At 43.1% G+C, this 27,986-nt stretch overlaps 1 long non-coding RNA gene across 2 annotated transcripts; it reads left to right on the forward strand.

Moving 5' to 3' along the window:
* The first annotated feature begins 3,073 nt into the window (after positions 1-3,073).
* Positions 3,074-27,984, forward strand: LOC140722610 (uncharacterized). 2 transcript variants are annotated; one of them, XR_012097685.1, is made up of 4 exons: positions 3,074-3,191; positions 4,609-4,844; positions 15,761-16,024; positions 27,679-27,984. It is a non-coding gene; the product is annotated as an uncharacterized lncRNA (long non-coding RNA). The 2 variants fall into 2 exon arrangements; XR_012097684.1 differs by lacking the exons at positions 3,074-3,191; positions 4,609-4,844 and adding an exon at positions 12,257-14,334.
* Positions 27,985-27,986: the final 2 nt, after the last annotated feature.

Raw genomic sequence — 27,986 nt, forward strand, 5'->3', positions numbered from 1 at the left:
TTTTTATGGCTTTTTTCGTTGCCTTTTGTTGGATTTTAAGAGCATCTTAATAATCCAACATCTCACTCACCTTTGCTACCCTATATGTCATTTCCTTAGGTTTAACACAATTATTACATGCCTTTTCCAGCTCAAACTATGAATTGATTTAAAGTCAGTCCCATAATTGAATAAAGTTTTTATCTGAAAACTACCTACCCTCGCAAAGATTGTACTGAAGACTGCATTTGATTTTTCTTCAGCCTTATACGCTTCACATTGAAATAGTATGTGTTTCGACAGTTTCATAATGACAAAATGTACACGACACAGAATGAAGTTTTCCAATTAGTTACAAGGCATAATTAAGCATAGTGTGGGCATTTCTATGTCATGTCAATATCATTCCTTCCCTTGTTTTAAGCCCTTCTTCTATAAACCCAACAGGTTTATGTATTCTGTAAAGGTGTCTGTCCTTATGTCCATTATCCTACGTCTTGCCATAAGCTCCTAATTCTTAACACTACCAACCCTTTAGCTTCTAATTTGCTAAGTGGAAGGTCTATATCCACAGCTTAACATTTAACAGCTTTTGGTGCTAAACAGTCAATATCATCATTTCCCTCAACAGTGTGATGTGCAGGGCCCATAATGTGCAGACATATAAATCAAACTTTATATATGAAATACCGTTTGACAAGTTTCCAACAGTCAATCTGACCTACTGCCAGAATGACCTGTTTAAGAATCATCAAAACCGAAATGTATTCTGAGCAAATTATTAGGACCAATTTCCTCCACCCACTGTAAGCCTATACTGTTGGGAAAGAATTCTGCTTCCTATGCTGATAAATGGCTATAAGTCATTTCTTTATCATTACCTGCAATTCAGGCACACAAAAACGGCCACACTAACATCCCCAGTTAACTTATCTTTTGATTCATCTGTAAAAATGGTTACTGTATGATAATAAATTTCAGTAATATACTGATGAACCAACAGACTCTCAGGCAGAACCGAATCCGATCGTGTAACCTAAAATCAACTGAAGTCATTGGAAAAAAACAGGTGGGATTACAGAGAAAGCTACAGTGGGACATCATCAGATTGTATCATCAAATACACCCATATTCCCAGCGTGATAAGAACCCAGCCACCCAAAACAAAAAACACTCTTCTTGTGATGTCCCCAACCGTCCTCCAGCACACCTTTAACTGGATGATCATTACCTTGCCCCCGCTAATTAATCCAGTATGTTGACATCAACTCGAACCTCTGTTACTTTGAGGGTAATTGTCCCATTGCAATCAGTAAAGCCAAAACAGGAGACAACATTACTGCACCAGAACATAATCAAGAACAGATCCAATTAAACAAATATAATTGGTCAAACAAGATTTTCATGTTGCACCCAAGAATACCCACATAGATGTCTGAGGAGATTTAAAGCTCCTTTACATTTATCAATTATTTTACTGATAGGTGCTTCCATGTCAGCTTATTATCCATCCACATACTGAGAAATCTTACCACTGACACTTCCTCAAGATATTAATCATATAATTTAAAATCAAGTGCAAGTCTATTAATGCTGTTTGTAAACCACGTAATGTGTTTTAACGACTGAAAGCTTAAAATTCTCATCAATCTGCCCACTGTTTGACCTATTGTAAATTGCAATTAATACCTCTAATCGACAAAGCTACATCATCTGTATATTGTGATTTACCCAGGGTATCCCATTTTCCCATCTCAGAGAAAATATCATTAATTATAATATTAAATAATGAAGGGCTACAAATACTGCCTTGTGGGATCCCATTCTCTATCTCATAGAAACACAAACATAACATGCTGACCCGTACTTGCACAGTCCGTCCAAATAAAAAAATCTCAAAAATTATACAATGTCCCCCTCACTCCTAATTTAATCAGAAGTCCTCTCTTCCATATCATTTCCCTTTTCAGTATGAGGAAATACTGCTATAACAATATTTCCATTTAATTATGCTTTCCGAATATCATCTTCCAAACCTAAAACTGAATCTAATGTCATTTCACCCTTCCAAAATCCACTCTAATAAAACACTTTATCATCACTCTTTCCAAAATATAACTCAAGCGCTTGATTACCATACATTCCATAAGTTTACATAAATTAGACATTCACAATATAGGCCCTTAACTAGAAGGATCAAATGGGGATCTGCCACGTTTTAGAATAGGAACTACTATTTCCATTTTCCATGAGGAAAGTAGATGCACAATTCAAACACTTAATATTTTCACAAAAGAGAATTATATACAATTACAATTTCAAATATCACTCTTTCCTGGGGACACCTGACCTGCATTATTAATAGACTTCTTAAATTCATACAAAGAAATCTCTCCATCAGTGATACTATCATTGCTATAGCTGACTTCCAGCACATCAGGGTATTCACTGAAAAACAGATCCCTACATTGTTTAACTTCTTCACTTATATTATCCTGATTATGAATCTCAGCAAATGACCCAGCCAGGAACACAACCTTCCCTGTTTCAGTAGCAATCATTTTGCCCTCATTAATCAATGATAACATTAATCAATTGGGAATATTATGATCCCCACAAATCAACCCATTTTCTAAATCATATCCCAAACAATTCCAAGTTTGATATCCCTTCCAATATTATCTCCATATAATCTCCAGTAAATCACCTGCTTCCTCACCACGGCCTTTGCCCTTTTATTGTTAATAATGTAACACGGAGACTGATGCACCATCACATAAAAACTCACATTTCTCCCAATTTGCTTCCTGTCCCGTTATAAATCCAAATCCAAACTCATAGAGCCAGGAAGGCTGACTGACGTTCACATAAACCAATCACCCGCTGAGCTCCCATTTGAGCGACAGTCACCACAGCCAATGAAAGCAGGGGTCAGTGTTATGTCTGAGTTACGATAGGCTGGAGGAAATCGGCCCATGGTCAGCCCCTCCTCTTCCGCTCCATCGCCATGGCGGAGATCAGTGATTCGCTTCTGTCGGTGCAGCCGGCCTCGGCGCCCACAAGGACGGGTGTGATTCCCCTTCGCGCCTCGGTGGGTCTGTTTCGGTGACGTCTGTGGTGGCTGACCAAACATGCTTTGACAGGGAGCGAGCGAGGAAAATGACTACAACTCCCAGAAGGCACCACTGATGACGTTGTGGTGTTGTTCAGGGGTAAGTTATCAAAGAAAATGGAGGAAAATGTAATGCATTACGTTTTCCGTACTGTGTCGTGCCTTCAATGAAAAATTAAATTAAAAGAGATTCCAGCGAGGAATAGATAGAACATAGGACAATACAGCACAGTACAGGCCCTTCGGCCCACAATGTTGTGCCGACCCTTAAACTCTGCCTCCCTAAGCTTAAATTCCTCCATATACCTGTCCAGTAGTCTCTTAAACTTCACTAGTGTATTTTCCTCCACCACTGACTCGGGCAGTGCATTCCACACACCAACCACTCTCTGAGTATAAAATCTTCCTATAATATCCTCCTTGAACTTCCCTCCCCTTACCTTATAGCCATGTCCTCTTGTATTGAGCAGTGGTGCACTGTGGAAGAGGCGCTGGCTATCTATCTATTCCCCTTAATATCAACTATATCTCTATCATTTCTCCTCTCATCCTCCTTCTCTCCAGAGAGTAAAGCCCTAGCTCCCTTAATCTCTGATCATAATCCATGCTCTCTAAATCAGGCAGCATTCTGGTAAAACTCCTCTGTACCCTTTCCAGTGCTTCCACATCCTTCTTATGGTGAGGTGACCAGAACTGGACAGAGTACTCCAAGTGTGGCCCAACCAGAGTTTTATAGAGCTTCATCGTTACATCGCGTCTCTTAAACTCTATCCCTCGACTTATGAAAGCTAACACCCCATAAGCTTTCTTAACTACTCTGTCTACCTGTGAGGCAACTTTCAGGGATCTGTGGACATGTAGCCCCAGATCCCTCTGCTCCTCCACACTTCGAAGTATCCTGCCATTTACTTTGTACTCTGCCTTGGAGTTTGTCCTTCCAAAGTGTACCACCTCACACTTCTCCAAGTTGAACTCTATCTGCCACTTCTCAGCCCACTCCTGCATCCTATCAATGTCTCTCTGCAATCTTTGACAATCGTCTGCACTATCCACAACACCACCAAACTTTGTGTCTTCTGCAAACTTGCCAACCCATCCTTCTACCCCCACATCCAGGTCGTTAATAAAAATCTCGAAAAGTAGGGGTCCCAGAACTGATCCTTGTGGGACACCACTAGTCACAACCCTCCAATCCAAATGTACTCCCTCCACCACAACTCTCTGCTTTCAGCAGGCAAGCCAATTCTGAATCCACCTGGTCAAACATCCCCGGATCCCATGCCTTCTGACTTTCTGATTAAGCCTACCGTGTGGAACCTTATCAAATGCATTACTAAATCCATGTAGATCACATCCACTGCACTACCCTTATCTATATACCTGGTCACCTCCTAAAAGAACTCCATCAGGCTTGTTAGACACGATCTGCCCTTCAGAAAGCCATGTTGACTGTCACTGATCAGACCATGATTCTCTAAATGCCAATAAATCCTATCTTTGTGAATCTTTTCCAACAGCTTTCCCACCACAGATGTAAGGATCAATGGTCTATAATTATCCAGACTATCCCTACGACCCTTTTTGAACAAGGGGACAACATTCGCCTCCCTCCAATCCTCCGGTACCATTCCCGTGGACAATGAGGACATAATGATCCTAGCCAGAGGCTCAGCAATCTATTTCCTCGCCTCGGATGCAGAACTGGGAAGTGGCAGAGGGAGTTCAACACAGATGAAGAGGTTCATTTCTGCAGGTCAAGTTTAAACACAGAATAAAATATTAATGGTAAGACTCTTGGCAGTGTGGAGGGTCAGAGAGATCTTGGGGTCCATGTCCATACGACATTCAAAGCTGCTGTGGAAGTTGGCAGTGTTGTTAGGAAGGCGTCTGGTGTGATGGCCTTCATCAACCGTGGGATTGAGTTCAAGAGCTGTGAGGTGATGTTGAAGCTATATTTCTCCCAACCTGTACATAAGTAATTGTAATAAGATGATGAGAGGCTTTGACCATGTGGATAACCAGAGGCATTTTCCCAGGCTTGAAGTGACTAACACGAGGGGACGTAGTTTTAAGCTGCTTGGAAGTCGGTACCGAGGGAATGTCAGGGGTGAGTTTCTTACACAGAGAGTGGTGGGTGCATGGAATGCACTGCCTGCAGCGATGGTGGAGGTGGATACAATAGGATATTTTCAGAGACTCTTAGATAGGTTCATGGAGCTTAGAAACATAGAGAGATATACGATCAGGAAATCCTAAGCAGTCTCTAGAGTAGGTTACATGGTCGGTACAACATTGTGGGCTGAAGAGCCTGTAATGTGCTGTAGATTTCTGTGTTCTGTGTCAAAGACAGGCAGAGGGATAAGTTTAAAAGGACAGGAGGACAGCATGGAAAGGTTGGGCCGAAGGGCCTGTGTTAGTGCCGTAAGGGAGGGGTTCTGTCCCTACCATCGACTCTATTCCCCTCAACAGATGCTGCCTGACTTGACAACGTTCTTGAAAAGTTGCATTCAGTTCCGCTTAGCATTCTGTACAAAGGATGTTTTGTGCTGGAAGAGTGCAGAGAAGATTCATCATGATTGAGGGGGCTTCTGTTCATAAGTCCATAAGGCATAGGAACAGAATTAGGCCATTCAGCCCATTGAGTCAGCCACCTTGATCCCAGATCGCACTCAATTCCAGATATCTGACCTCCTGCCATATCCTTTGATACCCTGACTGATCAGGAAACGATGAACTTCCGCCATTGAATATACCCACACACTCGGCCTCCACCGCAGTCTGTGGCAGAGCATTCCACAGATCCAATACACCTTGGGTAATAAAAAAATAAGCTGCTGACCTCTGTTTGAAAAGGTGGCCCCTCGACTTTGTGGCTGTGCCCCACCACAGGAAATACCTTCTCCACATCCACCTTATCCAGTCCTTTCAACATTCGGTAGGTTTCAATGAGATGCCCCCACATTTTTCAGAATTCCAGTGAGCACAGTGTCAAAGCTGCCAAGTGCTCTTCATTCCCAAAATCATCTTTCTGAACCTCCTCTGGACACTCTCCAATGACAACACATCCTGTCTGAGATGTGGGGCCCAACACTGTTGACAATACTCCAAGTGCGGCCTGACTCGTGTCTTATAAAGCCTCAGCATTATCTCGTTGCTGTTGTATTCATGGGGCGAGATTGGACTGTGTTGATCTACAGGGCAGCGGGGCCCCGGGGATCGGGGGGAGACTCGGGCAGCGGGGCCCCGGGGATCGGGGAAAGGCCGCTGGGCCTCAGGCGCGGTCGGGTGGCCGACACGAACCTTTCCTGTGGTTTGACTCGACCAAAGTGGATGGACATCTAATGTCTCCCCAAGGGTTTTACGCTGGACCGAGAGCAGAGAGACCCCTGGCCCTTGACTCCTCAGACAGGGGCTCTCATGGCCCGCCTCAAAGGGCCTAATTGGGCAGACGAGCTTCCCTGGGTCCTGCTTGGAATCCGCACGGCGCTCAGAGAAGATCTGCACACCCCGTCGGTTGAGTTGGTGTACGGCACGCCCCTTGTCGTCCCAGGGGAGTTCATACCAGCCCCAAGGGGGCAAGAGGAAGAACCCGCAGCAGTCCTGAGCAGACTACGCAAGAGGCTCGGCAACCTGGCCCCATTACCCGCTTCGCAGCATGGGCAGAACCCGACCTGCGTACCCAAAGACCTGCGAAACTGTAAGTTTGTTTTTGTACGACAGGGCGGACATCGGGCACCGCTACTGCGGCCCTACGAGGGGCCGTTTACGGTGATCAGGAACAACGGGTCCACGTTCGTGCTGGACATTGGGGGGAGAGAGGAGGTTTTCTCGGTGGACCGACTCAAACCGGCCCATGTGGAGGTGGCGCAGCCGGTCTAGATTCCGGCATCGTGGTGCAGAGGCAGACCTCCCAAACAGGGTCCGGCTCAGACTGTGGACATTGGGGGGTGTATTGCCGGTTCTGGGGGGTGGGGTATGTGGCGACCCACTTCCCAGCGCAATCGAACCAGCTCACAAAGTGGTGCATTGAGCCCGGTCCCAAAAAGGGCGCCAAGCCTGCTGGGGAAAAGCCAGGAGATCGTGAGGAGGGAGGGCTTCATGTTTCTGGACATTTGGGCTTTGTTCCCGGTAAGGTGGGGCCTGTTCCGACGGGACGGTTTGCCCCTGAACTGGAGAGGAACTAACATCCTTGCGGGTAGATTTGTTAGTGCTGCTTGTGGGGGGGGGGGGTAAAAAAGATTTGCAGAGGGAGGGGAACCAGAATGTTAGAGCAGATAGTGAGGTGGAGGAGGATAAAGGTCATGCGAGGACTGCATGTATAGACAGATATCAAAGGTTTGTACATTAGGTTGTAAATTAATTTTCAGAGCTTTAGAAATTGTAGAAAATAAAGATTTCCAGAAAGATTTTGATGAAGAACATGACCAAAACATATGTGAAAAAGTGGCTACTTCAGTTTTACACCTATCGCAATAATTGTCTATGTTATATTTTGGATGGTCTCTCCTTTGTTAACAGTGAACAATTTTAAATTGAATTAAACACTGATTGGCACATATTAAAGAAGAATTGACCATCTTCATTAACAAAGGTCATATTAAGTTCTCTCTCCCAATGTTGTTTAATCTTTAGTGATTAAGGGGATCTGCTTTATTTTTGCAGATTTATTTATTTTTATTATCATTGATTTTGTGATGGTCGATTGATGACTTTTGAAGAGTTAATTAGCAAATATTCTCTCTCTCATACACACTTACTGCAATATCTTCAGGTTAGACTTTTTTTTACAAAAAATAATTATCTAAGTTCCCATATATGCAAGAATCTGATTTGTTGGATACTATTTTGAATATGATTCCTTCAGTAAGAGAATTTGTAATTCTCATTGATAGAATTTATAATTTATTTTTAATACATTAATACAAAAAGATAACCTCCCACCTAAGGTTTATACATGATATAAATATTCGTTGTTTCAGTCATGATAGAGGGGGAGGGGTGGTATTACTAGTCAGGGAAAATATCACAGCTGTGAGTAGACAGGACAGACCGGAGGGCTTGTCTACAGAGGTCATATGCGTGTCGCTGAGGAACGGGAATGGTGTGACCACACTAATAGACCGCCCAATAGTCAGAGAGAATTGAAGGAGCAAACCTGTATAAAGATAGAAGACCGATGTAAGAAACAGGAAGTTGTAATAGTAGGGGATTTTACCTTTCTTCATATTGACTGGGACTCCCAAACTATAAAAAGACTAGATGGCTTGGAGTTTGTGAAATGTTTTCAGGAAAGTTTTCTAAATCAATATATAGAGGTACCTACGAGAGAGGATGCAATACTTGATCTCCTATTAGGAAACCAGACAGGTCGGGTGACAGAAGTATGTGTAGGCGAACATTTTGGGTCCAGTGACCATAATGTCATTAGATTCAAGTTAATTATGGATCAGGATAGGTCTGGTCCTCAAGTTGAGGTTCTAAATTGGAGAAGGGCCAATTTTGTGGAAATGAAAAAGGATCTAGGAAGAGTGGATTGGGATAAGTTTTTTTCTGGCGAGGATGTGTTCAGTAAGTGGAAGGCCTTCAAAGGCGAAATTTTGAGAGTGCAGAGTTTGCATGTTCCTGCCAGGATTAAAGGCAAAGTTAACAGGCCTTGGGAACCTTGGTTTTCAAGGCATATTGGCGATCTGGTTAAGAAAAAGGGAGAGGTGTATAGCAGGTATAGGCAACAAAGAACAAATGAGTTACTTGAAGAGTATAGAAAATGTAAGAAAATACTGAAGAAGGAAATCAGGAAGGAAAAAAGACATGAGGTGGCTTTGGCAGATAATGTGAAGGGAAAACCCAAAGGATTTCTACAAATATATTGAGAGTAAATGGATAGTAAGGGACAGAATTGGTCCCCTAGAAGATCAGAGTGGTCGTCTATGTGTGGAGCCTCACGAGATGGCGGAGATCTTAAACAGTTTTTTGCATCAGTATTTACTCAGGAAACTGGCATAGTGTATATGGAAGGAAGGGAAACAAGCAGTAGTGTCATGGAACATTTGTAGATTAAAGAGGAGGAGGTGCTTGCTGCCTTACAGCGCATAAAGGTAGATAAATCCCCCGGGCCTGACTTGATATTTCCTCGGACCTTGAGAGAGACTAGAGTAGAATTTGCAGGGGCCCTGACAGAAATGTTTAAAATGTCCTCAGCCACGGGTGCAGTGCCGGAGGATTGGAGGGTAGCTCATGTTGTTCCGTTGTTTAAAAAAGGCTCCAATAGTAAACCAGGTAATTACAGGCCAGTGAGCCTGACATCAGTAGTAGGTCAGTTATTGGAAGGTGTTCTGAGAGATCGGATATACAAGTATTTGGACAGCCAAGGGCTGATTAAGGATAGTCAGTATGGCTTTGTGTGTGGTAGATCGTGTTTAACAAATCTTGTAGAATTTTTCGAAGAGGTTACCAACAAAGTAGGTGAAGGAAAGGCTGTGGATGTTGTCTACATGAACCTTAGTAAGGCCCTTGACAAGGTCCCACATGGGAGGTTAGTTCAGAAGGTTCAGCCACTAGGTATCCACAGAGAGGTTGGAGACTGGATTCGAAATTGGCTGTGTGGGAAAAGACAGAGAGTGGTAGTGGATGATTACTTCTCAGACTGGAGGCCTGTGACTAGTGGTGTGCCTCAGGGATCTGTGCTTGGACCATTGTTGTTTGTTGTCTATATCAATGATATAGATGTGGTCAATTGGATCAGCAATTTTGCTGTTGACACCAAGATTGGAGGCGTTGTGGACAGCGAGGAAGGCTTTCAAAGCTCGCCGAGGGATCTGGACCAACTGGAAAAATGGGCCAGAAAATGACAGATGGAATTTAATGCAGACATTAAATTCTGCATGAGGTGAGGTGAGGTGAGGTATGAGGTGTTGCATTTTGGAAGGACAAACCAAGGTAGGACATACACAGTAAATGGTAGGGCACTGGGGAGTGCGGAGAAACAAAGGGATCTGGGAGTTCAGGTACATAATTCCCTGAAAGTGGCATCACAGGTAGACAGGGTTGTAAAGAAGGCCTTTGGCATCCTAGCATTCATAAATCAAAGTACTGAGTACAGGAGTTGGGATGTTCTGCTGAGGTTGTATAAGGCATTGGTGAAGCCAGATTTGGAGTATTATCTGCAGTTCTGGTCACCTAACTATAGGAAGGATATCAGTAAGATTGAAAGAGTGCAGAGAAGATTTACTAGGATGTTGCCAGGTCTTCAGGAGTTGAGTTACAGGGAAAGATTGAACAGGTTAGGACTTTATTCCTTGGGTGTAGAAGAATGAGGGGGGGATTTGATAGAGGTTTACAAAATTATGAGGGGTATAGACAGTAAATGTGAGTAGGTTCTTTCCACTTAGATTCGGAAAGATAAAAACAGGAGGACATGGTTTTAGGGTGAAAGCGGAAAGGTTTAAGGGGAACATGAGGAGGAACTTCTTCACTCAGAGAGTGGTGGGAGTGTGGAACGAGCTGCTATCTGACGTGGTAAATGCATGCTCACTCTTAAGTTTTAAGAATAAATTGGATAGACGCATGGATGGGAGAGGTCTGGAGAGTTACGGACTGGGTGTAGGTCAATGGGACAAGCGGAATAAAGTTTCCGCACAGACTAGAAGCGCCAAAATGGCCTGTTTTCTGTGCTGTAGTGTTCTATGGTTCTATGGAGTGAAATAAACACGACATGAGAATTATCGATCGATTAATTTAAGCTCGTTCACCGCATCCGTCAACCGAACAGAAACATCGGGAATTCAGCAGCTGATGGGGGCGGCGGGTCGTGAGCTCTCCCGGGTCCTAAAATCCACCCGTAAAGAGACAGGTTACTGGGACAAGTGGGGGCGGTGCTTAACGGAGAAGACAGTGAAGATTATTCATTAAGTTCATCTTCCATTTCTTTGTCCCCCATTACTACTTCACCAGCATCATTTTCCAGTGGTCTAGTATCAACTCTCATCTCCCTTTCACTCTTCATGTAACTGAAAACTAAACTTTTAGTATCCTGATTTATATTATTGGCCAGTTTGCCCTCATATTTCGTCTTGACCATTTTTATGGCTTTTTTCGTTGCCTTTTGTTGGATTTTAAGAGCATCTTAATAATCCAACATCTCACTCACCTTTGCTACCCTATATGTCATTTCCTTAGGCTTAACACAATTATTACATGCCTTTTCCAGCTCAAACTGTGAATTGATTTAAAGTCAGTCCCATAATTGAATAAAGTTTTTATCTGAAAACTATCTACCCTCGCAAAGATTGTACTGAAGACTGCATTTGATTTTTCTTCAGCCTTATACGCTTCACATTGAAATAGTATGTGTTTCAACAGTTTCATAATGACAAAATGTACATGGCACAGAATGAAGTTTTCCAATTACATACAAGGCATAATTAAGCATAGTGTGGGCATTTCTATGTCATGTCAATATCATTCCTTCCCTTGTTTTAAGCCCTTCTTCTATAAACCCAACAGGTTTATGTATTCTGTAAACGTGTCTGTCCTGATGTCCATTATCCTACGTCTTGCCATAAGCCCCTAATTCTTAACGCTACCAACCCTTTAGCTTCTAATTTGCTAAGTGGAAGGTCTATATCCACAGCTTAACATTTAACAGCTTTTGGTGCTAAACAGTCAACACCATCATTTCCCTCAACGGTGTGATGTGCAGGGCCCATAATGTGCAGACATATAAATCAAACTTTATATATGAAATACTGTTCTATATGAAATTCTGAGCTTATGCCAGAATGACCTGTTTAAGACTCATCAAAACCGAAATGTATTCTGAGCAAATTATATGGACCAATTTTCTCCACCCACTGTAAGCCTAAACTGTTGGCAAAGAATTCTGCTTCCTATGCTGATAAATGGCTATAAGTCATCTCTTTATCATTACCTGCAACTCAGGCACACAGAAACAGCCACACCAACATCCCCAGTTAACTTTTCTTTTGATTCATCTGTAGAAATGGTTACTGTATGATACTAACTTTCATTAATTTACTGATGAACCAACAGACTCTCAGGCAGAACCGAATCCGATCGTGTAACCTAAAATCAACTGAAGTCATTGGAAAAAACAAGGTGGGGTTACAGAGAAAGCTACAGTGGGACATATTGTATCATCAAATACACCCGTATTCCCAGCGTGATAAGAACCCAGCCAGCCAAAACAAAAAACACTCTTCTTGTGATTACCCCAACCGCCCTCCAGCACACCTTTAACAGAATGATCATTTCCTTGCCCCCGGAAATTAATCCAATATGTTGACATCAACTTGAACCTCTGTTACTTTGAGGGCAATTGTCCCATTGCAATCAGTAAAGCCAAAACAGAAAACAACATTACTGCACCAGAACACAATCCTAAAACTGTAATTGTATCAAATACAAACATTTTTAATTTGAAGATGAAGCTGATCCATAAGCCACACAGACAGAATCAAGAACAGATCAAATTAAACAAACATAATTGGTCAACAAAGATTTTCATGTTGCACCCAAGAATACCCACTTAGATGCCTGAGGAGATTTGAAGCTCCTTTACATTTATCAATTATTTTACTGATAGGTGCTTCCATGTCAGCTGATTATCCATCCACATACTGAGAAATCTTACCACTGACACTTCCTCAAGATAGTAATCATTTAATTTATAATCAAGTGCAAGTCTACTAATCCTGCTTGTAAACCACGTAATGTGTTTTAACGACTGAAAGCTTAAAATCCTCATCAATCTGCCCACTGTTTGACCTATTAATTGTAAATTGCAATTAATACCTCTATTCTATAAAGCTACATCATCTGTATATTGTGATTTACCCAGGGTATCCCATTTTCCCATCTCAGAGAAAATATCATTAATCATAATATTAAATAATGAAGGGCTACAAATACTGCCTTGTGGGATCCCATTCTCTATCTCATAGAAACACAAACATAACATGCCGACCCGTACTTGCACAGTCCGTCCAAATAAAAAACTCAGAAAAATTATACAATGTCCCTCTCACTCCTAATTTAATCAAAAGTCCTTTCTTCCATATCATTTCCCTTTTCAGTATCAAGAAATACTGCTATTACAACATCTTTATTTAATTGTGCTTTCCGAATATCATCTTCCAAACCTAAAACTGAATCTAATGTCATTTCACCCTTCCAAAATCCACTCTAATGAAACACTTCATCACCACTCTTTCCAAAATATAATTCAAGTGCTTGATTACCGTACATTGCATAAGTTTACATAAATGAGACATTCACGATATAGGCCCTTAACTAGGATAAAATGGGGATTTAATATTTTCACAAAAGAGAGTTATATACAATTACAATTTCAAATATCACTCTTTCCTGAGGACACCTGACCTGCATTATTAATAGACTTCTTAAATTCATACAAAGAAATCTCTCCCTCAGTGATACTGTCATTGCTACAGCTGACTTCCAGCACATCGGGGTATTCACTGAAAAACATATCCCAACATTGTTTAACTTCTTCACTTAAATTATCCTGATTATTAATGTTAGCAAATGACCCAGCCAGTAACACAAACTTCCCTGTTTTAGTAACAATGATTTTGCCCTCATTAATCAACACTGGAATATTATGATCCCCACAAATCCCATTTTCGAAAACATATCCCAAACAATTCCAAGTTTGATATCCCTTCCAATATTATCTCTATATAACCTCCAGTAAATCACCTACTTCCTCACCACGGCCTTTGCCCTTTTAATGTTAATAATGTAACTCGGAGACTGATGAACCATCACATAAAAACTCACATTTCTCCCAATTTGCTTCCTGTCCCGTTATAAATCCAAATCCAAACTCATAAAGACAGGAAGGCTGACTGACGTTCACATAAACTAATCACCTTCTGAGTTCCCATTTGAGCGACAGGCACTGTAGCCAGTGACAGCAGGGTTCAGTTTTAAGTCTGAGCTACTATAGGCTGGAGGAAATCGGCCCATGAGCAGCCCCTCCTCTTCCGCTCCATCGCCATGGCGGAGATCAGCGATTCGCTTCTGTCGGTGTCGCCGGCCTCGGCGCCCACAAGGACGGGTGTGATTCCCCTTCGCGCCTCGGTGGGTCTGTTTCGGTGACGTCTGTGGTGGCTGACGAAACATGCTTTGACAGGAAGCGAGCGAGGAATAATGACTACAATTCCCAGAAGGCCTCACTGATGACGTTGTGGTGTTGTTTAGGGGTAAGGTATAAAAGCAAAATGGAGGAAAATGTAATGCATTATGTTTTCTGTACTGTGTCGTGCCTTCAATAAAAAATTTTAAAAAAAGAGAGATTCCAGCGGGAAATAGATAGAACACAGAACAATACAGCGCAGTACAGGCCCTTCGGCCCACAATGTTGTGCCGCCACTTAAACTCTGCCTCCCTAAACTTAAATTCCTCCATATATCTGTCTAGTAGTCTCTTAAACTTCACTAGTGTATCTGCCTCCACCACTGACTCGGGCAGTGCATTCCACGCACCAACCACTCCCTGAGTATAAAATCTTCCTCTATTATCCTCCCTTGAACTTCCCTCCCCTTACCTTAAAGCCATGTCCTCTGGTATTGAGCAGTGGTACCCTGGGGAAGAGGCGCTGGCTGTCCACTCTATCTATTCCCCTTAATATCAACTATACCTCTATTATTTCCCCTCTCATCCTCCTTCTCTCCAGAGAGTAAAGCCCTAGCTTCCTTAATCTCTGATCATAATCCACACCCTCTAAACCAGGCAGCATTCTGGTAAATCTCCTCTGTACCCTTTCCAATGCTTCCACATCCTTCCAATAGTGAGGCGACCAGAACTGGACAGAGTACTCCAAGTTTGGCCCAAACAGAGTTTTATAAAGCTGCAACATTACACCGCGACTCTTAAACTCTGTCCCTCGACTTATAAAAGCTAACACCCCATAAGCTTTCTTAACGACTCTGTCTACCTGTGAGGTAACTTTCAGGGAACTGTGGACATGGAGACCCAGATCCCTCTGCTCCTCCGCACTTCCAAGTATCCTGCCATTTACTTTGTACTCTGCCTTGGAGTTTGTCCCTCCAAAGTCTACCACCCCACGCTTCTCCAGGTTGAACTCTATCTGCCACTTCTCAGTCCACTCCTGCATCCTATCAATGTCTCTCTGCAATATTTGACAATCCTCTGCACTATCCACAACACCACCAACCTTTGTGTCTTCTGCAAACTTGCCAACCCATCCTTCTACCCCGACATCCAGGTCGTTAATAAAAATCACGAAAAGTAGAGGTCACAGAACTGATCCTTGTGGGACACCACTAGTCACAACCCTCCAATCCGAATGTACTCCCTCCACCACAACTCTCTGCTTTCTGCAGGCAAACCAATTCTGAATCCACCTGGTCAATCATCCCTGGATCCCATGCCTACTGACATTCTGAATAAGCCTACCGTGTGGAACCTTATCAAATGCATTACTAAAATCCATGTAGATCACATCCACTGCACTACCCTCATCTATATGCCGGGTCACCTCCTAAAAGAACTCCATCAGGCTTGTTAGACACGATCTGCCCTTCAGAAAGCCATGCTGACTGTCACTGATCAGACCATGATCTCTGAATGCCAATAAATCTTATCTTTGTGAATCTTTTCCAACAGCTTTCCCACCACAGATGTAAGGCTCAATGGTCTATATCCGGACTATCCCTACTACCCTTTTTGAACAAGGGGACAACATTCGCCTCCCTCCAATCCTCCGGGACCATTCCCGTGGACAATGAGGACATAATGATCCTAGCCAGAGGCTCAGCAATCTATTTCCTCGCCTCGGATGCAAAACTGGGAAGTGGCAGATGGAGTTCAACACAGATGAAGAGATTCATTTCTGCAGGTCAAATTTGAACACAGAATATAATATTAATGGTAAGACTCTTGGCAGTGTGGAGGGTCAGAGAGATCTTGGGGTCCATGTCCATACGACACTCAAAGCTGCTGTGGGGGTTGGCAGTGTTGTTAGGAAAACGTCTGGTGTGATGGCCTTCATCAACCGTGGGATTGAGTTCAAGAGCTGTGAGGTGATGTTGAAGCTATATTTCTCCTAACCTGGACATAAGTAATTGTAATAAGATGATGAGAGGCTTTGACCATGTGGGTAACCAGAGACATTTTCCCAGGCTTGAAGTGACTAACACGAGGGGACGTAGTTTTAAGCTGCTTGGAAGTCGGTACTGAGGGAATGTCAGGGGTAAGTTTCTTACACAGAGAGTGGTGGGGGCATGGAATGCACTGCCTGCAGCGATGGTGGAGGTGGATACAATAGGATATTTTAAGAGATTCTTAGATAGGTACATGGAGCTTAGAAACATAGAGGGATATACGATCAGGAAATCCTAGGCAGTCTCTAGAGTAGGTTACATGGTCGGTACAACATTGTGGGCTGAAGAGCCTGTAATGTGTTGTAGATTTCTGTGTTCTGTGTCAAAGACAGGCAGAGGGATTAGTTTAAATGGACAGGAGGACAGCATGGTAAGGTTGGGCCGAAGGGCCTGTGTTAGTGCCGTAAGGGAGCGGTTCTGTCCCAACCATCGACTCTATTCCCCTCAACAGATGCTGCCTGACTTGACAACGTTCTTGAAAAGTTACATTCAGTTCCGCTTAGCATTCTGTACAAAGGATGTTTTGTGCTGGAAGAGTGCAGAGGAGATTCATCATGATTGAGGGGGCTTCTGTTCATAAGTCCATAAGGCATAGGAACAGAATTAGGCCATTCAGCCCATTGAGTCAGCCACCTTTCCATCATGGCTGATCCCAGATCGCACTCAATTCCAGATATCTGACCTCCCGCCATATCCTTTGATACCCTGACCGATCAGGAAACAATCAACTTCCACCTTGAATATACCCACACACTCGGCCTCCACCGCAGTCTATGGCAGAGCATTCCACAGATCCAATACACCTTGGCTAATACAAAAAATAAGCTACTTACCTCTGTTTGAAAAGGTGGCCCCTCAACTTTGTGGCTGTGCCCCACCACAGGAAATACCTTCTCCACATCCACCTTATCCAGTCCTTTCAACATTCGGTAGGTTTCTATGAGATGCCCCCGTATTTTTCTGAGTTCCAGTGAACACAGGGTCAAAGCTGCCAAGTGCTCCTCATGTTTTAACTCCTTCATTCCCGAAACCATCTTTCTGAACCTCCTCTGGACTCTCTCCAATGGCAACACATCCCGTCTGAGATGTGGGGCCCAACACTGTTGACAATACTCCAAGTGTGGCCTGACTCGTGTCTTATAAAGCCTCAGCATTATCTCGTTGCTGTTATATTCATGGGGCGAAATTGGACTGTGATGATCTACAGGGGGATCTTGGAATCCGAGTTCATAACTCCCGGATAGTGGTTCCATTGTCAGGCAGTTATGCTGCAGTTGCATAAATCTCTAGTTTAACCACATCTGGAGAATTGCATTCGAATGCAGGAATAATTCGGAGGTTTTGGGTGGTGAGTGGAAGAGGATCCAGGATGCTGCCTGGATAAAGTGAGACTGGACAATCTCGGGTAATTTTCTCCGGAGTGGCAGAGGCCTAGGGAGGTCTCACAGACGTTTACAGGAATGTGAGAGGCACAGACAGAGTGGACAGCCGGGATTTTTTCTCTAAGGAGGAAATGTCCAATGCCAGTGGACATGCACTTCAGGAGAAAGGGGGAACACATCCTCATTGGTCCTTTTTGCACTATTGAAGTATTTTGTAATTTAGTGTAATTTTGTATCTTTTCTCTGCATAGCTGCTGTTGGAAAAAAACAATTAGAAAAGTCAATGATGTTAAAAACCTGACTCAGAATGTTTAAAGGAGATTTGCGTTTCAAGTTTTGTTTTTCATTCCCATAGTGGTGGGTGTCTGGAGTGAATATCGGGTGGTGGGGGAGGCAGATGCGAAAGAGGCTATCAGATACCACGTGAATGTGAGGAGAATGGAGGGATGTGTTCCTTGTATAGGCAGAAGGGATTGGTTTAGTAAGGCATGAAATGACCAGTTCAATGGGTTCAGAACAACACAGTGAGCAGAAGGGCCTGTTCAAGGACAAGTACAGCAAGCAGAGCAGGTAAACTGGATAAAGTGATCCCACTCAGAGAACAGACTGTGACGTCAGTGGATATATGCCGGCATCACAGTTCTCTCACCAAAGATACTTCACTGCTGGATAAAATGAAGTTTGTGATGTTTATAACGGATGTGGTGAATTGTACTGATCAGACATCTCATCCTACTGAGGAAATTAAAATTATTGTGAAAGCTGCAGAAAGGTATCTTGTTGTAACTGGTGTTATGTGGGAAGCTGTAAATGAAGCTCTGATTTGTGGGGGTTCCTGCATCCCAGTCTACTTGTGAAGATATGTAATGGGATTGAAATATTGAAGTGAAATGCAAGAAGCCTGATTTTACATGGTCAACACTTTCAGCAGTTTATTTCTGATTTGTCAGATTTTTCCGATGTTATATCTGTTCAGGAAACCTGCACATTTTAAGTTTCATTCCTGCGCAGGAATATATTGTCGTTTGACTTGACAGGTTAGTTGGTAGAGGGGTGTTGTTGTCAGTTTTATAAGGAAAGGGGCAGAGTATAGTGTTATGAAAGGGAATAAAATGTATCATGAACTTGTAGAAAATCTTGATTCAACAGGTATGTGTAATTTTCTTTTGTGAAAATATGAACTTTCTGAATCGTATTTGGAGGTTTGGCCATCTACTTTTCTCATGGAAAATGGTTGTAGTAGTTCCCATTCTAAAACCTGGATCTCCCCGTCTGATCCTCCTTCTTGTAGGCCAATATCATTAAAGTCTCATTCATGTAAACTTGCGGAATGTATGGTAATCGATTGTTTGAATTATATTTTCGATAAAAGAGGTAATTTCACGTTTTATCAGAGGGGAATTTGGAACGGTAGAATAAGACCATAAGACAAAGGAGCAGAAGTCGGTCATTCGGCCCATCGAGTCTGCTCTGCCATTTTATCATGAGCTGATCCATTCTCCCATTTAGTCCCACACCCCCACCTCCTCACCATGACCTTTGATACCTGGCTACTCAGATACCCAGCAATCTCTGCCTTAAATAACATTGGAATCAGTTTGGGTTTGGAAGATCATATTAGGAAAGTACAGTTAAATAAAGAAGTTGTAATAGCAATATTTTTGATATTGAAAAGGCAAATAATATTTATTGAAGGATGGACTTTTGATAAATTTTTGGAAATGAAATTGAGAGGGCTATTGTACAATTTTTTCTGATTGTTTCTATTTGTACGTCTTGTAAAGGTATGGATGGGCAAGTATGACATTGAATTCATTTTTATATTTAGAAGATGGTATTAGTAAAGCCAGTTAAATATAGATGTTGTAACAGCAGTATTTTTACTATTCAAAAGGCAGATGGTATTTATGGAAGGAAAGAATTTTTATGAAATTGTGGAAATGAGGATGGAGGGGCTGTTATCTAACTTTGAGTTGTTTTAATTGAACGTTTTGTGTCAGGTATGGGTGGTAAAGTTATATTCAGGTTGTTATGAGATAGAAGCTGGGATCCCACAGGCAGTATTTATTATTTTATATTATAATTAAAAAGAAATTCTGAGATAGGTTTTTTGTTGTGTAAATCTCTATATGCAGAAGATGGAGGTTTATTGATTAGAGGTAGAAATTACAATTTTACTGTATATTGGATGCATTCGCAATTAATAAGGTCGAAAATCGGCAAATAGACGGGACAATTATGTGTTTTACAGACAGGATTAATGAACCTGCACTTGATTGGAAATGATAGGAACTGATATGGTCAAACTCCTTAAAAGGTGTCAGTGGTAAGATTTCCAGGCATGTGAACGGATAATAAGCTGACATGGAAGCACCGGATAAGAAAATAATTGATAAATATAAAGAAACATTAAATATTCTCAGTTATCCCTGCGGGTATTCTAGGGTGTTACATGAAAGTATTTGTTGACCAATCTCATTTGTTTATTTGGATCTGTTCTTGATTATAGTTGTGGTTTATAGATCAGCTTCAGCTTCAACTTTATTATGTTTGGGTGTGATACAAGCACAGGCTTTGAGATTGTGTTGTGGTGCAGTAAAGTTATCCCCTGTTTCGGCTTTACTGCATTGGTCAGGCCTAATCTGGAGTTTTGTTTATAGTTTTTGTTACTGGCTTGAAAGAAAGTTATCAACAACATTGAAAGAGTGCAGAGAAAATTTACAATACGTTTGCTGGGACTTGAGGACTCGAGCTTTAGGAAAAGCTGAGGACTTTATTCCCTTTAGTGTTGGAAAATGAAGGGGGATTTTGCAGATTTATACAAAATTATGAGTGTTGTTGACAGGGTAAATGCAGGCAGGATTTTTCCTCTGAGTTTGGGTGAGATGGGAACTGGAGGTCGCAGTTTAAGTGTGAAAGGTGAAATATTTCAGAGGAACCTGAATGGGATTTCCTTAACTCAGAGGGTGGTGAGGATGTGGGAACAGCTGCCAGTGGAAGTTATGGATTTCATTGTAGAAAAGTTTGGATCAGTACATGGACGGGAGGGGTATTGAGACACACACACACACACACACACACACACACACACACACACACACACACACACACACACACACACACACACACACACACACACACACACACACACACACACACACACACACACACACACTCCACATTGGCGTTCACCCCACTTCCCAAAAATATCTCGTTCCTCCTCTTTGGCTCAAACTCTCCCCACTCTCCTGCCCCCATCTTCACACCTTCCCACTTTTGCCACCTCTGCTTTCCCGTTCCCTCACCGTCTCTTTCTCTCCATCTCTTGTCTCCCACTCCCTCATTCTTTATCTTCCTCCTCTCCCCTCACCTATTTTCCTCTCTTCCACACACTCTGTCTCTCTCCTCTCTTCATCCGTTCCCTTCCCCACTGACACACCCTTGTCCTCAGCACATTCCTCCCTGCCCTATCCACTCACTCACTCCCCTTCTTCTCTCCCTTATTGTCTCTTTCTCCCTTTCTACCCAACGCTTCGCCTGCCTCTCGCCTTCTCCCCAATTCCTCCTTTACTGCAGCTCGTTTTCCCGGCCACCCTCCCGTCCCCACATCCCCCACCCCGCACTGTGATGACGGTTGACTCGCACAGTGAATTGTCTGATGTTGTGCAATGTTTCGTTGTTTGGACAGTGACAATGTTCTCTCAGAAGATGAAGGCTTGTGGTTTCCGGGAGAAGCCAGTTTGTTCCCTTTTTATGTGCTACAGAATAGGCGGGGGAGGGGAGTGTGGAGGAGAGAGGAGAGAAAGAGAGAGAGATAGACTAAATATATATAGCCTCAATCTCTTTCTCCCTGTCCTCCTCTCTTCATCCGTTCTCATCCACACTGCCCCACTCTTTCCTCCACACATTCCTCCCTAACCTACCCCCTTTTCTGTCGCCTGTTTCCCCGCCACCCTCCCGTTCCCACATCCCCCACCCCGCACTGTGATGCCGGTTGACTCGCACAGTGAATTATAGATGTTGTGTAATTCTTCGTTCTTTTGAAAGCAGCAATGTTCTCTCAGAAGACGAAGGGGTGTGGTTTCCGGGAGAGGCCAGTTTGTTCCCTTTCTGTGTGCTACAGAATAGGCGGGGGAGGGGATGTGGAGTAGACGGGATAGCCGTGTGTTCTCAGTAGCTACGCCGTCACGACAAAGACCGAGCGCCGTCTGCGAGCTGTTCTCTGACACAAACACACACAGACACACAAAGAGACGGACAGACACATACAGGGACACATATGAACACACAGAGATTCAGACATACAGAAATACTTTAAAAATAACTGCAGTTTGCATTTTGAACGTTTTAAGATGGAGGCAGCTATTTTGTGAACTGCTGGAAATGATTCTTTCTCTGGGATAATCTAGTGTGCTTGTGGGGATGTCTGCGGGTTTTGGGGGTTCACATGGAAATGGGTCTGCACATTGATTTGCGGATGTGCGAATCTCAAGGCTGTTTCATTTATAGATACTTCAAGAACAAATGCACTTTGAAATTTGAACTTTGATCTTGCCATTAGGTTTGAGGTGGAGACAGCTGTTTTGTGAAGTGTTTGAAATCATTCTTGCTCTGTGATAATCTAATGTGCATGTGGGATGTCAGCAGGTTTGGGGTGAGCACAGATCTGGGTATGAGGGTGGATTTGGGAGTGTCGGCAGGTTTGGGGTGAGCACAGATCTGGGTATGAGGGTGGATTTGGGAGTGTCGGCAGGTTTGGGGTGAGCACAGATCTGGGTATGTGGGTGGATTTGGGAGTGTCGGCAGGTTTGGGGTGCGCACAGATCTGGGTATGTGGGTGGATTTGGGAGTGTCGGCAGGCTTGGGGTGCGCACAGATCTGGGTATGTGGGTGGATTTGGGAGAGTCGGCAGGTTTGGGGTGCGCACAGATCTGGGTATGTGGGTGGATTTGGGAGTGTCGGCAGGTTTGGGGTGCGCACAGATCTGGGTATGTAGGTGGATTTGGGAGTGTCGGCAGGTTTGGGGTGCGCACAGATCTGGGTATGTGGGTGGATTTGGGAGAGTCGGCAGGTTTGGGATGCGCACAGATCTGGGTATGTGGGTGGATTTGGGAGAGTCGGCAGGTTTGGGGTGCGCACAGATCTGGGTATGTGGGTGGATTTGGGAGTGTCGGCAGGTTTGGGGTGAGCATGGATTTGTCGATGCACACTGATTTGGGGGTGAACACTGAATTGGGTTTTGCGGACGTGCACAGATCTGGGAGTGCACACAGATTTGCAGATATGGAAATCCCGGTGGATTTTGAAGTGTTTTGAATCTCGAGGTTGTTTCATTGGTATATTGTTTAATAATAAATGCAACCTGAACTTCGACCTCTGCTCTTGCTATTTTTTTAAGTTGAAGGCAGATATTTTGGGAACCAATTGAAATGAATGATTCTTGCTCTGGGATCATCTAATGTGCATGTAGGAGAGTCTGTTGATTTGGAGCTGTGACGAGTCTCAAGGCAGATTTACAGTGGCAGCATATTCAATTGATCAGTCACCTTTGTTGGGACAGACTAACTCCCACATATGGTCTAAATATTAACTCATTAATGTAATCACAATCTGTCACCGTGGGGTTTGCGCCGGTCAGACGTTATCAGGTGATGAGCGCGGTGAAATATCCGGTCACCTCAGGGCTTCAGTTCATTAAGGTATCTTGGTATAACTGGTGTTATGTGGGAAGCTGTAAATGAAGCTCTGATTTGTGGGGGTTTCTGCATCCCAGTCTACTTGTGAAGATATGTAATGCGATTGAAATATTGAAGTGAAATGCAAGAAGCCTGATTTTACATGGTCAGCACTTTCAGCAGTTTATTTCTGATTTGTCAGATTCTTCCGATGTTATATCTGTTCAGGAAACCTGCATATTTTAAGTTTTATTCCTGTACAGGATTATATTGTCGTTTGGCTTGACAGGTTAGTTGGTAGATGGTTGGTGTTGTCAGTTTTATAAGGAAAGGGACAGAGTATAGTGTTGTGAATGGGAATAAAATGTATCATGAACTTGTAGAAAATCTTGATTCAACAGGTATGTGTGTAATTTTCTTTTGTGAAAATATTAACTTTCTGAATCATATTTGGAGGTTTGGCCATCTACTTTTCTCATGGAAAATTGTTGTCGTAGTTCCCATTCTAAAACCTGGATCTCCCCGTCTGATCCTCCTTCTTGTAGCCCAATATTATTAAAGTCTCATTTATGTAAACTTGTGGAATGTATGGTAATCGAGTGTTTGAATTATATTTCTGATAAAAGAGGTAATTTCACGTTTTATCAGAGGGGAATTTGGAACGGTAGAATAAGACCATAAGACAAAGGAGCAGAAGTCGGTCATTTGGCCCATCGAGTCAGCTCTGCCATTTTATCATGAGCTGATCCATTCTCCCATTTAGTCCCACTCCCCCGCCTTCTCACCATAACCTTTGATACCCTGGCTACTCAAATACCTAGCAATCTCTGCCTTAAATAACATTGGAATCAGTTTGGTTTTGGAAGATCATATTAGGAACGTACAGTTAAATAATGATGTTGTAATAGCAATAGTTTTGATATTGAAAAGACAAATAATATTTATTGAAGGAGATGGACTTTTGATTAATATTTGGAAATGCAATTGAGAGGGCTATTGTACATTTTTTTCTGATTGTTTCTGTTTGTACGTCTTGTAAAGGTATGGATGGGCAAATATGACATTGAATTCATTTTTATATTTGGAAGATGGTATTAGTAAAGCCAGTTAAATATAGATGTTGTAACAGCAGTATTTTTACTACTCAAAAGGCAGATGGTATTTATGGAAGGAAAGATATTTTATGAAATTGTGGAAATATGGATGGAGGGGCTATTATCTAACTTTGAGGTGTTTTAATTGAACGTTTTGTGTCAGGTATGGGTGGGAAAGTTATATTCAGGTTGTTATGAGATAGAGACTGGGATCCCACAGGCAGTAATTATTATTTTATAATTCATAATATTTTTCTCTGAGATAGGTTTTGGAGTGTGTAAATCCCTATATGCAGATGATGGAGGTTTATGTATTAGAGGTAGAAATTCCAATTTTACTGTATATAGGGTGCATTCGCAATTAATAAGGTCGAAAAGTCGGCAAATAGATGGGACAAGTTATGTGTTTTACAGACAGGATTAATGAATCTGCACTTGATTGGAAATGATAGGAACTGATATGGTCAAACTCCTTAAAACGTGTCAGTGGTGAGATTTCCAGGCATGTGGACGGATAATAAGCTGACATGGAAGCATCGGATAAGAAAATAATTGATAAATATAAAGAAACATTAAATATTCTCAGTTATCTCTGCGGGTATTCTGGGGTGTTACATGAAAGTATTTGTTGACCAATCTCGTTTGTTTAATTGGATCTGTTCTTGATTATGGTTGTGGTTTATAGATCAGCTTCAGCTTCAACTTTATTATGTTTGGGTGTGATACAATCACAGGCTTTGAGATTGTGTTGTGGTGCAGTAAAGTTATCCCCTGTTTCGGCTTTTCTGCATTGGTCAAGCCTAATCTGGAGTTTTGTTTATAGTTTTTGTTACTGGCTTGAAAGAAAGTTATCAACAACATTGAAAGAGTGCAGAGAAAATTTACAATACGTTTGCTGGGACTTGAGGACTCGAGCTTTAGGAAAAGCTGAGGACTTTATTCCCTTTAGTGTTGGAAAATGAAGGGGATTTTGCAGATTTATACAAAATTATGAGTGTTGTTGACAGGGTAAATGCAGGCAGGATTTTTCCTCTGAGTTTGGGTGAGATGGGAACTGGAGGTCGCAGTTTAAGGGTGAAAGGTGAAATATTTAAGAGGCACCTGAGTGGGATTTCCTTCACACAGAGGGTGGTGAGGGTGTGGGAAGAGCTGTCAGTGGAAGTTATGGATTTCATTGCAGAGAAGTTTGGATCAGTACATGGACGGGAGGGGTATTGAGGGCCATGGTCCAGCTGCGGTTATGGGACTCGGCAGAATAACAATTCGGTACGGACTAAGTGGGAAAAAGTGTTTGTTTGTTTGTTATAGTGCCCTCCAAATAAAGTGCCGATGAAGGGGAATTGGTTGGGGCTGTTGTCGGGAAGCAAATGATGTGCTTTGATGATTTCCTGCTGGGGATAGAAGTGAATTGATACTGGATATCCATGGTCAAAGTGTGGCGATCAGAGCCAGGGATTGTACATACACATACACACAGACACAAACACACACACACACACACACACACACACACACACACACACACACACACACACACACACACACACACACACACACACACACACACACACACACACACACACACACTCCCTTCAACTTCACATTGGCGTTCACCCCACTTCCCAAAAATATCTAGTTCCTCATCTTTGGCTCAAAATCTCGCCACCCTCCTGCCCCCATCTTCACCCCTTCCCACTTTTGCCACCTCTGCTTCCCCATTCCCTCACTGTCTCTTTCTCTCCATCTCTTGTCTCCCACTCCCTCATTCTTTCTCTTCCTCCTCTCCCCTCACCTATTTCCTTCTCTTCCACACACTCTCTGTCTCTCTCCTCTCTTCATCTGTTCCCTTCCCCACTGACACACCCGTGTCCTCAGCACATTCCTCCCTACCCTACCCACTCACACTCTCCTCCTTTACCTTGTTGTCTCTGTCTCCCTTTCTACCCAACGCTTTTCCAGCCTCTCACCCTCACCCCAATTCCTCCTTTACTGCAGCTCGTTTCCCCCGCCACCCTCCCGTCCCCACATCCCCCACCCCGCACTGTGATGACGGTTGACTCGCACAGTGAATTGTCTGATGTTGTACAATTCTTCGTTTTTTGGACAGTGACAGTGTTTTCTCGGAATATGAAGGCTTGTGGTTTCCGGCAGAGGCCAGTTTGTTCCCTTTTTATGTGCTACAGAATAGGCGGGGGAAGGGAGTGTGGAGGTGAGAGGAGAGAGAGAGAGACTAAATATATGTAGCCTCAATCTCTTTCTCCCTGTCCTCCTCTCTTCACCCGTTCTCATCCACACTGCCCCACTCTTTCCTCCACACATTCCTCCCTAACCTACCCCCTTTTCTGTCACCCGCTTTCCCGACCCCCCACCCCGCACTGTGATGACGGTTGACATTCACAGTGAATTATAGATGTTGTGTAATACTTCATAGTTTGGAAAGCAGCAATGTTCTCTCAGAAGATAAAGGCTTGTGGTTTCCGGGAGAGGCCAGTTTGTTCCCTTTCTGTGTGCTGCAGAATAGGCGGGGGAGGGGATGTGGAGTGGACGGGATAGCCGTGTGTTCTCAGTAGCTACACCGTCACGACAAAGACCGAGCACCGTCTGCGAGCTGGTCTCCGACACAAACACACACAGACACACAAAGTGACGGACAGACACATACGAGGACGCATATAAACACACAGAGATTCAGACATACAAAAATACTTTAAATATGAATGCAGTTTACGTTTTCATCGTTTTAAGATGGAGACAGCTATTTTGTGAACTGTTTGAAATGATTCTTTCTCTGGGATAATCTAGTGTGCTTGTGGGGATGTCAGCGGGTTTGGGGGTTCACATGGAAATGGGTCTGCACATTGATTTGCGGATGTGCGAAGGTTTCAGGGTATGTTGGTGAATATGGATTTTGGGGTTTCTGTGAATTTGGGGGTCACACTGCTTTGGGCATTTGAGGGTGCACGGGGATTTGGGAGTATTTAGGGCTGCGCACAGATTTGAGTGTCTCAGCGGATTTGGGGTTGCACACGGATTTGAGGATTACGCTGACTTAGAAACGTTTTGGAGAATATGGGGTGCACAGGGATTTGCTCAGACATAGGGGTTTTTCAGCGAATATGGGGGTGTTGGTGGATCTGTGGGCACCCACTGACACCGAGGTGAGGATGGTTTGGGGAGGAGCGTAGATTTAAGGGGATGACAACTAGAATATGGGGACTATGCATGTGGACGTGTGTTTGAAATTTAAACTTTGTTCTTGCTACTTTTCAGGAGGAGACAGCTGTTTTGTGAACACAGTTCTTAAATATTCTCTCTCTTCGGCTGTCACTCAGAAACAAGCTCCGCCTTTCTTGACGTCACTCAGTCCAGCCTCTTAAAGTGACACTCAGAGTTAAGGAAACGAGATGGTAACAGGTGTGTCGGTTGCTTTGGGGTGCACACTGACTGGAGGGTTGAATGTGGGGTTTTTTCGATGAGCACAGATTTGTGGGTGCACACCGATTTGCAGATATGTGAAGAGTGGGTGTGTTGGCGGATTCGGGGCTGAACACTGACTTGGGGGAACCGGTGGATTTCGA

Source organism: Hemitrygon akajei, unplaced genomic scaffold (assembly GCF_048418815.1).
Source record: "Hemitrygon akajei unplaced genomic scaffold, sHemAka1.3 Scf000081, whole genome shotgun sequence".
Classification (NCBI taxonomy): domain Eukaryota; kingdom Metazoa; phylum Chordata; class Chondrichthyes; order Myliobatiformes; family Dasyatidae; genus Hemitrygon; species Hemitrygon akajei.